Genomic DNA, 16921 nt, shown 5'->3' on the forward strand with positions numbered 1-16921 from the left:
GGCGGGCAGCCGGGGTCCGACGGGGGCTTCCTCCCACACCGGAGACCAGGGACAGCATCGGCACGGACCTGCGGGGGCAGGGAGAGGGGCCGTCAGGGGGCACCCGCCGCGGGGAGACCCGGTTCTGCACGGCCTCAATATGACCCAGTACAGCCCGCTACAGCCCGGCACGGCTCGGCATGGACCTGCACGGCCCGGCATGGCTCAGCACGGCTCGGTATGGCCGGTACACCCGGCACGGCTCTGCATGGCCCGGTGCAGGCCGGCATGGCCCGGTGCGGCTCGGAATGACCCGCTACAACTCAGCACAGCTCTGCACGGCCCGGTACAGCTCAGCTGGGCTCGGCACGGCTCTGCACGGCCCGGTACGTCTCGGCATGATCCGGTACAGCCCGGCACGGCTCAGCAGGGCTCGGCACGGCCCGGTACGGCTCGGAATGACCCGGTACAGCCCGGCACGGCACGGCACGGCTCGGCACGGCCCGGTACACCCGGAACGGCCCGACTCCCCCCCTTCTGCAGCAGCGCTCGGGAACCCCGTCTACAGAAACCGCCTCCCGGTGCTCGCCAGCCCCGTCCCCTCCCTCCCTCCCTTCCGCCGCCGGCGCACGGGGCTCGTCCCCCTCCCGGTGCACGGCGGCCCCTCCCGTGCCGTGCCGTGCCGGCCCCGGGCTCACCTGGCCGCTCGGTGCCGCTGCCCGTGGCGGCGGAGGGGCGGCGGGAGCGGAGCGCGGCGCGGCGCCGCCGGGGCCCTTTATCCGCCCCCCCCCCCCCCCCCCCCCCGCCGCGGCTCCCCCCCCCGCCGCGGAGGTCGGTCAGGACCGGGGAACTGTCAGCCGCCTCCCATTGGCCGCCGCCACGGCCGCCCCGGGCGCTCATTGGCTGCGGCGGGAGGCCGGGGCCCCGCGCCGCCGCGTGCGTCACGGGAGGCAAAGTTCCAACAAAGTTGGCGGCCGGGGCCGGCGGGGGCGGGGCGAGGGCGGAGGGGGCGTGGTCTGGGGTCTGGGGGCGGGGCCTGGGCAGGGGGCGCGGCCTGGGGTGCTGGGTGCTGGGGGTGTGGGTAGAGGGGGTCTGGATGTTGGGGGGGGTCTTGGTGCTCGGGGTCCTGGGAGTCTGGGTATTGGGGGTCTTGGGTGCTCGGTGTCTGGGTGCTGGGTGCCCTAGGGAGCTGGGTATTGGGGGTCTGGGTGCTCAGGGTCTGGGCGCTCAGGGTCTGGGTGCTCGGGATCTGGGTGCTCGGGGTCCTGGGGGTCTGGGTATTCAGGGTCTTGGGTGCTCGGTGTCTGGGTGCTGGGGGTCCTGAGGATCTGGGTATAGGGCGTCTGGGTGCTTGGGGTCTGGGTGCTTGGGGTTTGGGTGCTTGGGGTTTGGGTGCTCAGGGCCTTAGGGGTATGGGTGTTTGGGGTCTGGGTATTGGGGGGTCTGGGTTCTTGGAGCCTGGGTGCTTGGGGTCCTGGGGATCTGAGTATAGGGGGGTCTGTGTGCTCAGGGTTTGGGTGCTCAGGGTCCTGGGGAGGGGGGTCTGGATTTTTGGGGTCTGGGAGCTTGGGGTTTGCATGCTCGGAGTCTGGGTGCTGGAGGTCCTGGGGGTCTGGGTATTGGGGGTCTGTGTGCTCGGAATTTGGGTGCTTAGGATCCTGCAGGTCTGGGTACTTGGGGTTCTGGGGGGTCTGGGTATTTGGGGTGTGTGTGGTTGCTCAGGGTCGGGGTGTCTGGGTGTTCAGAGTCTGGGTGCTGGGGGTGTTGGAGGTCTGGGTGTTGGGGGTCTGTGTGCTTGGAGTTTGGGTGCTCAGGGTCCTGGGGGGTCTGGGTATTAGGGAGCTGTGTGCTTGGGGTCCTATGGGTCTGGGTGTTTGGGGTCTTGGTGCTGGGGCTGCAGTGTACAGGGTCCTGGGCATGTGCATCCAGGGCCAATGGGGTCCAGGGTGTGTGGGGTCTATGGGGAGCTGGGCACATGGGGTCTGGGCACTGCGGGCTTTGGGATCACCAGGCTCTTGGTGTGCTGCTCCTGGGCCACCAAGGAAGCGCACTGGGGCTCCGTGCGGGCAGTGTTGCCAGTCACTGCCGGGTTCACAGCTGGCGGCTCCGATATCGCTGCCCTGGGTCTCCCCAGGCTTCACCTTGTTTCTGAAATGGGTGACGCCTTCCGTGCTTCCCAGCACGAGGCGCGTGTGCACAGGCTTGCAGGGGAAATAGCCAGGCGTGAGCTGAGATGTCACGTTTCCTTACAGCCCTCTCTGAGAAGCCGCTTGGGGCGTTGGGGAGGGAGGGAGGCTGCAGCACGCTCCCCTTGACCCCGGAGAGAACGAAGGCGGCGAGGAACAACCGCTGCCTTTGTTGTGTGTGCCCTGAGCCACCATCCAGCTGGAAAACAACACTGAAATTATGCTGGGTCAGGTTTGTGAGGCTATTGCCCGGTGCTCACACCGAAGGCCGTGTCGCCGAGCAGGCCGGCAGGTGAACCGCTCCTGTCCAGTTCCAGATGAAAACTCACCGAGGACAACCACGTCCTCCGCTTTCTGCTGACTGGAGCATTTCTGTCCAGTTGCATCCTATTATTTCAGGCATGGGATAATTTCTGCCGAAGCACAGGATCAAAATAGATGTCTTAAAAGTAGCTAATTCTACAGCCCTGGCCTTGGGAGGGCGTCCTGCGTCGCCTCACCCACCCATGCCTTGCCGCCACTGCGTGCCGTGCTGTGGCCTGCTCCGAGAGACGGCTCTGACTGACCACAAACACCCAGTCTTTTCCCCAATTTTGCCGTGACATTGTCATCAGTTCAGCTGCCCAGCACAGTGACGCCAGGGCAGCCAGGTTGCCAGCCTTTTCTACACATTTTCCGCACATGCCTGGGTAAGCCAAGTTGTGTTTGAGCCCAGAGACAGGGGATTAGCGTAGTCGCAAAGCCAAATTTGCTGTTGTGTAGGCAATTAATGTCTCTGGAGTGGAAGCGGGACTCGTTTGCTCAGGCCAGGCTTTCCTCTGGAGGCAGAGCTACAGCCACGGTGTGCTTTGGGCCCCAGCAGTGGCTTACAAATAGGCCAGAGCATGCTGAGTCCTTGAGGTCTCACAGAGAGCAGCCGGAGGGTGGCCCAGAGGCTGGCCCCTGGTTGCAAAATGTGTTTGTCACATCCACTCAAAGCAGGAACCTGCCTGCAGCAAACACAGCCTGTTTGTGGGCTGCGCTGTGCTGGAGAAAAAGTGTTCTATTTGCCCTGAAACTGCTTATAGTGACAAAACCTGACAAACCAGGAAGGTTTTAATTTTATGATGATATGCATTTTATGTGTAGACCTGCAGACACGACTTGTTTGTTTGCAGTCCAGCCTGGGTTTAACCACTTTGAATTAAGTAACTGATCTTATTACTTATCTGACTATGAGAGGGCTTATCACAGGTTCCTTGGCACATGATGAGGATTAGTCTGTCAGCACAACCATGTCTGAGTAATGCGACTCTTCGTTGCCTTGTGACGTGTCCTCTTGGAGCTATTTTTTCTTTACCTTCCTCCAGCACGTTGATCTTTTGGTTTCTCCAGCCAGTGACCAGCTAAAGCCCACTTAATGTCACTGAAACCCATCCACGTAATGGGAAGAAGGGAAAAGCTCTGCTGTTGCAACAGACGTCATGTGTTTCTTGAGGTTTTCATTAAATTAAGGGCAGGACCATATTGGCCATATTGGACTTAATGGGCATGGTTGTTGGTGTCACTGAAAGCAAAATGAAAACAGCGGTATGAGTGATAATGTTGAGCATAGTTAGTGTTTAGCACTGCTTTTGAGCATGAGACAAAAAAGGGGCAATTAATACATCCCTCAGTTTCTAAAAGGGCTGAAAGATGCAGTTTTGACCCCAGTCCTTGCACTGACTTTTTGAGTGGGTTTGATGCTGAACATTTACCAGTTTCCTCTATTGCAAGCAGGCTCGGGACCAAAGTTCAGCAGAGTTTGGACAACGGCCCCCAAACTGCAGCACGCTGTAGCTGCAGGTTTGCTTTAAGCCTCCGGCTCTGGAGTCTCTGTAAACAAGTCAGGCGGAAACAACCGGCATGCCGTTTAGCTAAAATTAAACATCTTGAGAGAAAAGTAATGAGGGAGGAGAGCTGGGGCTTGCAGCGGAAGCGCTGGGCTGGAACGCACACCCCGTACATCCACGTTCTGCATAGGCGACCTCCAAGCAAAGGCTTTAATCTCGCTGTGCCACAGCATCCCCTCTGCAGACCTGGTGCCACAATGCTGCTTTCATCATCGTAGTGTGGACTGCGACCTCGTTAGGCAGGGAAATTATGCAAAGGGCTTGCGTTTGGTCTTTGAGGTCCTGGCCCTGCATGGGGACCCCTCTGCTCTGCAGTCTTTAGATGGTGACAGAGCTGGGTCATCTTGTCACCAGAAGGGACGAGGAGCCTGGTGCTGGATGGGGATCCTTCTCCCTTTGGGGAACCCGTGTGTGCCAGGCCAGGATGTGGCTGGCAGCCCGGGGCACCTCCGGCTGTGCTGACTAACGGCTGCTGCTGACACCTCGTGGAAAGCTCACACAAGCATTTTCTCCAGAAACCTTCCTGTTTCATTTCCTCCGCCGCTGCGGGCCCTCCTCCGAGCAGCCTGTCTTCTGTCTATGTCGTGGCTGTGGCAACCCGTCTGACACAGCTCAGGCACTGCTCCTGGCGCCCAGGTGGCTCACCGAAACCATCAGCCATCGCTCTGTCCGGGGGGGACTCGGGCCTTGAAACCCCGCTCACCCCTGCGCGATGGCGCTCGGCACCATCCTCTTCTTCCTCCTCGCTCCCTTCGTATGCTGCTCGCTCTCTGCTTCCCTGACTTGGAGTGAGTCATTGCTTTACAGAGAGCCTGAACTGTCCCTAACCCCAGCTGGATTGCTTTCTCTTCTGTGAGATTGGGTCAGCTCCTTCCTGATCCACAGCATGAAAGAAAATCTGCTTTGGAAACAATGCAGTGAGAAAGCCTTCTCTCGTTACTTTCATTTCCTGGCTGTCACGCAACTAACGTGACTCCCTTCCAAAAATCTGCATTCCAAATAACGCTTGGGAACCCGAAACAAGCTCAGAAACCCTCCGTGTTGGAAAGGACACCTCTCCACCAGCTCTGGGGTGAGGTACGTAACGTGAGGGTTGGCTGCTCCCAGGCCTCAGTCCCAGCTGGTGGGAAGCTGAAGAAGTGGCTAACCAGGTGGCATAGATCTGTTGCATTAGTGTCCAGCGGTGGCAGAACCCATTTTTTTTAGGTTTTGAAACTGATTTTTCATATGCCACCCAGAAGAAGAGATGGTCCTTCATCTGCAGTTACATTGCAAGCCTTCAGATATGGCCACGGGCTATGGGTGTCCATTTCATTTTGGCTAAGATTGGTGACGACCCCTTATTAAACTTTGGTTTTGGCATCTGTAATAAATGAGTCATGTTCATCCTTTCTGAAACCTACAGAAACTCCCAGAGCACAGCAGAGATTAAATTTGATCCAGTATGTTTGGAGGTTAGTGTGGGGAGCTGGAAAGTGTGTTTGTCCCATAAAAGACAGAAAGGGACCTCCTGGGTTCCTCTTGGGGAGCTTCTCTGTTTTGTAAGCGAAACGGGTGAGCGGGATCAGAGAGCTCCTGGCGCCTGCGGACGGTTGTGGCCTTCGGCTTGATGTTGCTTGTTAAAAATATTGTCCCAGATGTATTAATATGACCAGACTGGATTGCATCTGAGCTGAACATTGTGAGCCTAAGGCAGGACATAAATATAGAAGCAAAACAGCCTGACATAAGAGTCATCTGTCCTCTTCTACACATGAAGTGAAGGGGAAGGAGAGCAGGCTCGCTCTCTGGCAGTTTGTGGACACTTCCAGGCATTGCCCTGAGCCTCGGCGAGCGCCTGCACCGGGGTCCTGGGGCAGAGGCGACCCCGGCCTACCCCTCGGTCAGCCCGCAGCGTGCTGTGCCACAGGACTGTGCACTCAGCGCATTTCTAACTTGGGGTTAGATTTGCCGAGACAAGGTCTGCAATCATGAATGACTATTTGTTTGATGTGTTTGCCTAACAGGATTACCCTTATCATAACGATATAGCAACCTGGCCTTGGCACAGCAAAAGCCAAGGGCTCAAGGGGTCAGGCTCTTGCCTCTCCTGCCCCAAATGTGCATGGTGTAGCTTGTCTCCGTTATCACGATAACACTCTGCAATATCCAGCCAGTGCTTCGGCTGGCATTTAGTGCTCCGCTTTTGGAAAGAGCACCTGTGGCATGTAACTCTGTCTGCTGACATCATGCTTGGCATTTTCCCCTGCACCTGAAAAAAAGAAAAAAAAAAAGATCAATAATATTAAAAGGTTAGAAAAAAGGATACAGTGTTTTACAATTAGAAAATGAGCTGCCTTTGCTGTTGGGAATTACTTTGAGCAGATGTCTAATTGAATTCAGGGTGAATTTGTTGCCCTCTGGTTCCCCAGGAATAGAGCTATAGGTAATGAACCAACAAGTTGTCTGCTTTCTGCATTGCACATCACGAACCTGCCTGAAACCATTATGACAGCATCTGTTTGTCCTTAAATGTATACCTGCGATTATTAAAACTGCCTGATTTAAATGTCTCCAGGAAGGTATAGGATGAATGCTCTGTTCCTGCAGTGTTTTTGGCAGGGGAGAGCCTGGCTCTGCTGACGCCCCATGCCCAGCCTTGTCCCTGCCAGGCTGGGGACCTTCTCACTTCCCGACGACATCGCTTTGACCCCAGCACTTTTCTTGCTGGCTGAGGCCAGCCTGGCCATATCAGACCCAGGCACTATTCACGGAAACAGGACCCACCGCCTGCTGTTTGCCGGCTCCAAAACAAGCAGGATCCTCTATTTATAAAGAGCTATAATTGGCTTGAATGAAACTTGTGGTTATCGGGCTGCTAGGGCCCTCAGGACCGCCGGCACACCAGCCCTGCACTGCCAGGGGACGCTGCGGGGGCACAGTGGTGCCTCTGCATAAATCCAAGGGATACCCAGGTCTATAGCATGAGCCATATATTCACAGACTTCTGGTTTCTGCAGCATCCTATATGTGTCAGGGCTGTGTGGAACTGCTATTCTCTAGATGAAGTTTGGGGGTACAGAGCTGTGGCAGAGCCAGAAGGAGAGAATCTTCCTGCTGCAGCCACTGTGCCATGGAGATGCTCGGCTTGCAGCAGTGAACATTACAAAAACCATCATTTTTAACCCTGAAGCATTTATAGCTGGGATGTGAGCAGGGCTCTGAGGCTCCAAAATGACTGGCTCAGTCACCGGGCCTAAACAATCTGAGTTCACCTGCGTTTAACATATATTTTGTATATTTGATTTTGCTGAGGCGTGTGGCCTTGTGTGGCCCACAAGGGGTCTTGCTGTTCACACCAACGTTGTCCTGATCTCATAGCTGAACGCAGGGCGAGATGACGAGGTCTAAGAAGCAGCAAAGCAGCTGTGGCCCTTCCATTTAGAAGCAGGTATCTATGTTGTAATACTCATTCAAGGGGCAGATTTAATCCGGTTTTGCTGTGTAAATTCCTCTGCCATTTGAACAGTAAAATATGATAGATATATGGCCAAGCAGAAAGATTAAAAAAAAAAAATGATGCTTTGCATATCTTTGAGGGCTTATTTTTATTCCCTTTTGTTCATTCTCTCAGCTCTTGGCTGCCACTAGGTCTGTTGAAATAACAAACAGGGATGAAGGAAGAGGGCAGCTCTTCCATGACCTTCCCTCGGTGAAAGGAGGCTGCGTCGCCGCAGTTAACTCCAGCAGCAACTGCAGGCTTAACAGGTAGGTATTCATCCACTGTGCACATTATATAAGGAAATCTACTTTTTTTTTCTAAAAAAAAAAAAAAGAAGATTGATTTATCAGTCAAAAGCCCTTTCACTGTGAAGTGCTGGTTAAAACCAACCTTTCTTTCCCTTTCATTTCATGAAACCATACGCAGAAGTCTTCTAGCACTGTCTGAAGCTGCTCTGCTGCCAAGAAATCCACTGGGTCTGTTGATCAAGCCTCCGTGATATTTCCAGTTTCTCTGTAATTGTTTTCTAATGAAATTTTCAAATCCAAGTATAATCAGGAGATTAGACCATAGAGAGTTCACAGTTGGGCTTCTCATTTTGATTTTTCCTTTTCTAAATCAGTAACTATCTTCTATGCAGAGATGATAAGATAATTTTGTGTATGTAAAGACATCTAAAACCCAGGTGGCAATATCTTTTACCTTCAGGATTCAGCGCTAACATCATTTTATGCAACTCTCCATTTTGAAGTGTTGTTTTTGCCACTGAAATTATTGTTGCTGTCTGATCAGATTTGCCTGTTAGTACATCTTTTTGTGGTATAGTAAGTGGCTGAGGGGTTATGATGTAGTTATCCCTGCCAGAATTTCCCTGTGCTTCTGCGTGTGCATTTTAGAGGAATGCTGTGTAGTGAAATGCGTGCTGTGAATTTAGTGAAGTGCTCACGTTTCCAGGCATTGCTGGCACTCTGTGACATTCTTTGCTTTCTGCTGTGCCTCCAGCCCAGAAAACAGAAACAAAGAAGAGCTGAAAATATTACATAAAGCAAAGAGAAGATGAGATGTGTGACAAAAAGAATATAGGTGTAAACAGGGAGACCGGTATAAATAGCAAGCTGAGAAACACGCGAGCCCAGCTGCTGCACGCCGCAGAAAGGTCGGCTCCGCTCCTGGGCCTGTCCTGCAGCCCTGCTCGGGTGCTGTGACCAGGACAGGCTCGCTGAGCAGCAGCCACCACTGACATGAATAGCGTGTTTGGAGCACACGTGCTTTTTTTTGTTGCAGAAACACTCACTCGGGCTCCTTCCAACATTTTCCCGCAGCCCGGTGCTGCATGCCGTGGTCCTGCGGGCTCTCGGGAGCGCGCCCGTCTGGCAGGCATCTCCTGGGGTGCCAATAACACGGGTGGGAATTTCATTTCGTAAATAATATGGGGAGGTTTACTGGCTCCAGTCAGAGGGCAGGAGGAAAGGTCTGTGTTTGGTGGGTTACACAGGGGCTGGGATTTCGTGCGAGTAATGAAACTTCCCAGAGTTTTATAGCTCGTGAAAAGAAGTGTTTCAGGATACAGATAAAATACCCAGGCTCAAACCAATCTCCCGGGCTCTGGCAGGAGAGCCGTGGTGGATTTCACTGCAGTGCTTCAAGACATTGCTCAGGGCTGGATGCATGTGGCGAACAGGGACTGGAGCTTTGCCCCCACCATTACCTTTCAGGGCTTTGCGTGCCAGCAGGTCAGCAAGTAAGTACAAGTATTCCCAGGGACAGGCTGCTCTTGCGATTCATGTGCTTCATCAAGCAGGGAAAGAAAAAAAAAAAAAAAAAAGGCAGCACATTTTGGCCAGGGTTCAAGCACCTTTTTCTGTTGCCCTTGTGATAAGTGTCAGATAAGAGTTCAAGGTATTTGGTTGCTTGTATAGAATAAAAGCGTGAATTCTTCAGCTGCTGCTGGCATCTGTGGGCTCCCTGAGGGTGCTGGTCTGTTGTTCCCAGTGTCTGGTCTGATCTTGGTGACTAAGACAAGGTTGTCCTGTGTGGGTTGGAGTTTGTCTGACATCAGAGGTGAGCTTCCAGGCTTCCTGTCTCTGGTGTGCTCTGGTGGCTATGCCATGGAAAACATTTGGGATCAGCTGGGTGCTTCCATCAGGGGACTGGGGCCTCATGGGAGGAGTGTGGGGTGCCTGCACAAGCCCACGGCAGCTGATAGACCACTGCCATGCTCCCTGGATGCAAGCTAAGGACAGCTGTGGTTTTAGCACCATCATTAGGTTTCAGAGTTGTCAGCCCGTGGAGATGCACAGGCAAGGCAAGCCCCGCGGTGCTGCCACTTCTGGCTTTTTGTCAGCTGGGGAATATGGGACTGGTTCTCGGGTGCTTTCAAGGTCTAGGTGTCTGCAGACCAGATTTTTTAGTAAGGATGGCACTGTGGAGAGAGGTGAGGCCCAGCTCTGTGGCTCTGAGGGGTTGAACCAGGCTCTGTGGGGGCATGGAGCTGCCTCCGTGCTGCCCAGCTGCTCTCGTGGGGTTTTCTGCTGGCTCCACTCTGCCCCGTGTTGTGGACAGTTTCCCAAAGCTGGAGTCTAAATTTACTTCCTTTCTGCAGAGGCCTGTTAGTCATCTCCCACTTACAAACAAACATTTTAGAGACACCAGGGAAGCCGAGCCATGAAGAGGACAAAGCTTTGCTGGTTTTCAAGTAACTAATTCATCAGCAGGCTTCACAGGAGTTGTGCAATAGCCCAGCTGCTAAAGAATCAAAACCATCCCCTACTTGTTAGGAAAACAGGCTTCTTGCATAGACGGATCCTTTCGTCTTCAGTTTGACTTTCACATTCCTTTAAAAGCATTGTAGATGAGATAGTTTGTTCTGAGGATTTATTTTTTTTTTGATTGATTGATTTGATTGATTGTTTTCCTTTCCTCTGCAGGTTTGTCTTGCTGCTTTTCTGCTGCTCAGCCCATGCTGTCTTCAGACCCTTCCTCCTTCTCAGTGTGTGGAGGTCTCAAGTCTCTCTGAGGGTGCTTGCACTGGTAGGACAGCAGAGGCCTGAGGAGTGGTTGTGGCAGCAGACTAAAGGCAACTGATTTTGGGGACAGAGCCTTGTAAAAGGGTAAATCTGCTCTCCCCCATTCCATTCCTGTCTTTATTTGGCACTTTTCTGAGTTTCGCTTCCGATTACTCTACCTGGCGGTAGGCGTGGGCTCACAAATTCCTCTCGCTAACCCATGCAGAGTCGGACACCCTGTTTGTAGTCACACACTGACGTGCTTCCTGAACACCCGATGTGGCACAGGGCTTCGGAGTGAATTATTGCCAGGGCTCCTGGAGTATTACCAAGCAAAACTGCCCCCGAGCAACAGCACTCTTGAAAATGATCAGCCAGTGCTTTCCTCGAAGAGCCCCTTGGAAGAAAATGTTTGTAGTGCTTAGAGAAGAAGAATTGCTTCATTAAAAAGAAAAAAAAGCCAAAAACCAAAATGAAATCTCACAAAGAGGGCCAAGTATTACAAAAATAGTGGGAAGTGTTTAAACCAAGTCTTTAACAGTTTATTAGATGTTCTAGTTAATAGATTTATCTTTGACTCATTAAAAAAAATAAATAAATAGAGCCCAGCTTAGTTACGTACCCAAAAGTCATACATCGTTCCCTTCTGTCCCAACAGGAACCCCCCTAAGTCTCCATCCCCAGCGGGTACTTGAGGGGCTTTTCCACCACGCAGTGTCCAGTGAACAGGGTCCTCACCAGGGGTGCCCGTAGGGACCGGTGCCCCAGCTGCAGCAGCTCTGGGCTCCCCCAGACACATTTCTGGCTGGAACCCAGTGCCAGGGCTGGTCGGGAGCACCACGGCAGGATGGATGGGGAGAGACCTCGCCTGGAGAGGCCGCAGGTAGAGCCGTGTGAAAGCCGTTTGCAGTCTGCTCCTATAATCATGCACTGGTTGATGTCAAATACCGGGGTCTGCACCAGTAAGCAGATGCTCTAATTTGCACTCTACTGCAAAATAATCATTTTAGTTACCCTACCCCAAACGTCAGACTCTTTCTGTCTTTTTAATATATTTAGGGATCATTTTCTTAAGCTATTTGAAACCGGGAAAACCAGCAGCTGGCTTTAATTAAACGGGGACCAGGCTATAAATCCCACCCCCAGCGTTTCCTCCCCACGGAAGCTAACCTCTGAAGTCTGCTGCAGCCTGCCTTGCTGCAGGAGCAAGTGCATCAGCAGCCAAAGGTTACCCCCTGCAGTAAATCCAAAGCTACTGCAGGTAAAACATGAGCCGGGTTTCACTTATCGGTGTAGATTTCCATGTTAAAAAAAAAAAAAAAAAGGGGGGCAGGGAAAAGCAGCCTGCTCCAAAGTAAAATCCAGAGTAAATTCAACCAGCTTCAGCAACCCAGGTTGGGTTGGGAACGGTAGGAAGGAGCCTGCAGTTAGTGGTGCTTTTTTCCTATCCAGAAGAGTTTTCTGGGGCAATGCCTTAGGCTGAGGGTCTTGCTGTAGGGGCTGATTGCACAGGTCAGCTCCAGCCCCTGTTTTGTCCCTCACCTGCAGCCAGACATTAAGCTGCCCCAAAAAAGAAATGCAGTGCTGTCTGGGATGTGCTGCTGTGACTGATGTACTGTACTCAACACATGTTGTGTCACCCTCTGGCTGTGTCAGCACCAGGATGGGGCTGAAAGCTGACCGGAGGACTGGGCAGGCTCATGGAGGAATGTGCTGTGGGATGCTAAGTCTGCACCGTGGTCCAAGGAAGCCTGTGGCTACCACACCGTTGGAGGCAGAGGGAGTATTTTTGGCAAGCAATTTTGTGGGCTCTCTGTGCTCATTTGGCCCCATCGTCCAGATACACCCAGGGCTGATGGATTAGTCCAGCCCCACGTCTCTTGTGCTGTCAGGGGCATCTGTGCCAGCACCTCCTGAAGAGGTTTGGGCTCGCTCTTGCTGCAAACTTGCCAAATTCTGGCACACGTAGCTGAATCTACTGCACAGAGAGATGTCCTTTCCAGCTGAGATGTCCTTTCCAGCTTTACCTGTTCAGATCCTTTTCCAAAGGAAAGCTGAGCTCCTGAATAATGTGAAGGCCTTGAGCATCACCTACACCAAGGTCTGCCCGTGCTGCAGAGGTGTCTACCCCAGCAGATGCATCAACCCACCCCAACCTGCCCCGTCCTGGGGATGCAGCAGGGCTTGGCCAGCAGCTGGTAGGGGCTCACAAAGAAGTGTGTTTGGGGTGCATCGTGCACCCCCCAGCAAGCACATGCAGACCCCCTGAGCTCTCCGTTGGCTGCTAGCACTGCCTTCAGCATGACCCAGCCTGTGTTTTCTCATGTGAAATTCAATAAATTCAGCATTTTCAGGAACTTGGCATAATCAGGGTTTTCAATCTTCTCCTTCATTGCCTTCTAATATGCCCTCCTAACAATTAACTCTGGGTGTTGGGAGAATGCCAAATGCAGGGTAAAAGACTTCGTTTTTCTTTCCCATAATTAAATGTCATGTTCACTGCTGTCTCTCCCACTCTATTAAGTGTCCGTGCATGGTCTAAAATGCTCCTTGGTGAATTAGCATAAGGTCTGTCAGGACCCCACCGACGTTCCCCCTCCTGCCATATCTGCTCAGCTCACAAAGGGCAGCCCAAGCAGGCAGAGGGGGCCCTGGGAAGGAGGAAGCAGCTTTTTAGTGCACTCCTGGAAAAAAACACACATGCAAAACCTCTCCCTGGTCCCCAGGCGTGCTATGAAAATACGCAAAGCACCCGAATCGAATGCTGCGAGGTGTGTGCTGCTGCTGCACTGTCCAGCCCCACGGAAAAAGTGCCAGTACGGATCCCCTTATTGTTAACCAGCAGCTATCCCATATCCATTCACTGCTTTGCCTTCAAAACAAGGAGGCAAAAGTTGTTATGACATTTTCTCCCTGACCTTCCAGCTGGGAAGGAAGTGATGGAGCAAGGACAGCGGTGACGGGGTGTCTCCTTGCGCTGCGCTCTGTGCCACCACAGCTCTTCTTGTAGGAACCTTGTCTTATGGGGGGGTTGACAGCTTTTCAAGCATGATGGCCCGGAATGACACTGTTTTTCCACCAAATTCTAGACTGAGGGGGTTGGTGGGAGCGGAAGGTACAGCATTTCAAAGAGGGATGTTATTTCTGCTCAACTGTTCTGTCCTTGCCACATCCCGCAGTGGCCAGCCCTGCTGCTCACCCTCCAAAATGTTCCTGCAGGCTGCTTTCCTCCCTGTGCTGAGTGACACACTTAAGCAATTTTGCTAATTCTTTACTTTTCACAACTTCAGTTTCATTACCAGGTTCAGAAGTAGTCTTTCTAACATGGGACAATGGTTTGTGATCCTCAGGAAGCTGTGGAAGGCTTGGTGGCAAGAGGGACAGCCGGCAGTGTCACCTGGGATGGGGACTACGAGTCCCAAACCCTCCTTGCTTGGAGGTACCTCTGCTCCCGCCAGGGGTGACCTTGCTGGGTGGGATGTCCTCTCACTGCTGTTGTTTCCCCACCTCCTCCCACACCCTCTCTTTGCTTTGGATAAACAGCCACAGAAAGGGAGCCTTTGTTTCCAGCAGCATTAGGGGAATGGCTCTTCGTGGTACCAGTAACCCTGTTTGCAAACAAGAGGAAAGGCTTGACTACAAACAGGAGGCTCACAATGAATTATTCACTGGCTGTTTTCTCTTCTTTCAAGAAGTTTGCTGTAAAACCAGGGGCCAGAAGTGGTCTGTGTGAGATGCACCACCACCTGCACACAAGGAGCCTGAGCTTTTGGCTCTCTGGGTGCTCAGCCCATCCTGGTGAAGGGGACCTCCTGGTTCGTGCAAGTCTGTGTCTGGGCCGCAGCATACCTCTGCTGTGTTTGATCACAGATCACCAATAGATGTGGTTTCTTTGTTGTCTGGATGCCTGCTGAAGACCTGGAAATCTGATTTACACAAGTGCCAGGTGCCCGTAGCTTTGACAGATGTTAGCAGGAGCAACGCTCTGAACGCTCAGAGGGCTTCCCAATGACACACACCCCAATGGCTCAGGTTTTGGGGCTTTCCACTTGGTTCCCTACCAATAATGGCTGTTTGGATCCTCTCCTTCAGCTTCCCCAGTCCACAAGGCCCTCCACTCCTCGGGCTCCACTTCCAGCAGAAGCTCCAGTGCTGGCAGAGCGCTGCGCTGCGCTGGGAGGTGCTCTGGAGAGAAGCCCATGAGAAAATAACACCGCTCCATCTTCCAGGCAGCACAGCGTGCAGCAAATGGGGCACGGGACCACACACTGCCCACCAGAGAGAAAGCGAGGCGTTGACCTGCACAGTGCGCTGCATGTGCTGGCCAAGGCACAAATCTGGGAAAAACAGCAGAAATGGGTCACGCAGCCGGAGCCCCGCTGCCTTTCCAGGTGCTGGCTGCGTGCATCCACACAGCTGTGTTGGGACGCCCTTCTGGGCAGCTCACGTGAGTCTGGTACAAGAAAAAATGATGCTGAGCAAGTACTGTTCAGACCGGTGTGTGTGTGTGTGTTTCTTTCTACCTTTGGCTGAAAACTGTTGGCTAAGATGCGGATGAAAAGCACTGCTGTTTTTTTTTTTTTTATTTCAACCTGGCTGTTCAAACTGCCATGAAAAATACGACCGTTCTGTTCTTTTATAACCTCTTATAAGCCCTCATTTTTAGCTTGAACTCCCCAGAACCCATAAAAGAAATGGGTAGAAATACCATAAAAGTGAACAAAATCCTCAAACACAGCCAGTTCATATTCTGAGTGTCTTATTAAACACTTATTAAAAAAAATCCCTCTCCTTACAGAAATATGTGATTGTTTAGAAATCTGTAACTAATTTTAAGCTATTGGAAACAGCTTTATAGTAGAATAACCCTATAGAAATAAAGCTTTACCATGGGATGCCAGATGACTGTACTAAAGGATGAGAACATAGCAGATGTGAGATACCTATATTTTAATGTATTCAGGAAAGTTTTGCCTAGAAAACTCAGAGGCTTCTAGGAAAAAAAAAATCTGGGTAAAATAGTTGACTTATTCCATGTGTTTGGCTTTAAGTGATACAAGCGCCTTTCTCCCAGGTGTGCAGCACCATGGGGGAGCCAAGCCCTCCAGACAGGGACCAACTACAAATTTTCCCCATAGCCTTTCCTTTGGTGGTGGCAGTGCCCCAGGCTGCTCGTGCCAAACACACCTACACTGTTACAGGGCAACCAGGGACCTGGAGAGGCTGCTTGGAAAGATAATTTGCTTGGGTGTGCAGGTTTCGTTTCTGATTTATACCACCTGTGGTGAGGGTTGCCCCCTCCTGTTGCTCACTGGCTGTGCTGTGTCCGATTTTCGGCAGGGCTTTGGGCTGGTTTTCAACCCTGCTCTCGGTTCAGGCAGCCTGGTGACTGCCAAATGCCCCCACCGAGCACCAAGAACTGGCCGTGGGCACCTTCCCAGCAGCAGGACGTGCCAGGGACACATCAGGGCCCCGCGCAGAGTTGGGCCCCCTCATCTGTTTGCATAACGGGTATCTCAGAGCGGGAAAGGGATTTCTTTTGCGTCTGCAGTTAAACTCAAGGGAAGCTGATGGAGGGGGGAAGAGAGAGGAGCGGACATGAAAACAAACGGGCGAGCGCTTGGTGTGTCTGTTCCTCGTGCTGAATAGTGATGTGCAGTGCTCTGAAAACATCTCCTGAGCAGCCGAGTCCTACCTGGTCCTCTGCCCCGTGGGCTGCAGGTGTTGTGGGGCACTCTGTGGCTGTGGGCACTGTGCTGAGGCTGATCCCCCAGCCCTGCCAGGTCCTACTCCGAGGTGAGAGGAGCGAGGAAAGCCCTGGATGCTCCCTTGTCACTGCCCCCAGGGCAGGAGCATTGCTCGCTGTGTGCCCTCCTGTGTCCAAGTGTCACTAAACCAGAGGGTGGCATCCAGGCATCCTCAGTCTGCCCATGCTGAGCCTGCCCTGCTGGTGGTGGGTGTACAGTGACGCCGTGCATGGCTACGTCCCCAGCAGTGGGCACGGCAGGGTGTTGCTGGATGATGAGACCTTCCTCAGTCTCAGGGATGCTTTTAGATTCTTCTATTAATAACTCCTTGTGTTTTCATTTCTGGGAACATAAATATGTATCCCCAAATGCTCCCGATTGTCACAGCCAGTAAATCGGAGGCTGATTTCAGTTCTGTTCAACTTATACTCTGTGATTGAACAGCGTAGCTGGAGCAGCCATCTCTTCGCTCCTATTCCAAAATCCCGAGTGCGTGTGCTCATTGAAGTGACAGGCTGAAAACAAAGCTCAGGAACAAATCTGCACAAGCAGGGCCAGCCCTGGAACAGGCTGGCACAGCTTCAGCTGATTTGAATGTGAATTACACCCATCTAGGCCAGGGCTGGAATTTGCCTATGGCATGGGCAGGCTC

At 52.6% G+C, this 16921-nt stretch overlaps 1 long non-coding RNA gene across 1 annotated transcript; it reads left to right on the forward strand.

Annotated features, from left to right (window-relative positions):
- The first annotated feature begins 3371 nt into the window (after positions 1 to 3371).
- On the forward strand, positions 3372 to 11493 carry LOC126913332 (uncharacterized). Its single transcript, XR_007708407.1, has 3 exons — positions 3372 to 5113; positions 7650 to 7783; positions 10445 to 11493. It is a non-coding gene; the product is annotated as an uncharacterized LOC126913332 (long non-coding RNA).
- Positions 11494 to 16921: the final 5428 nt, after the last annotated feature.

This window comes from Cygnus atratus, chromosome 5 (assembly GCF_013377495.2).
Source record: "Cygnus atratus isolate AKBS03 ecotype Queensland, Australia chromosome 5, CAtr_DNAZoo_HiC_assembly, whole genome shotgun sequence".
Lineage (NCBI taxonomy): Eukaryota > Metazoa > Chordata > Aves > Anseriformes > Anatidae > Cygnus > Cygnus atratus.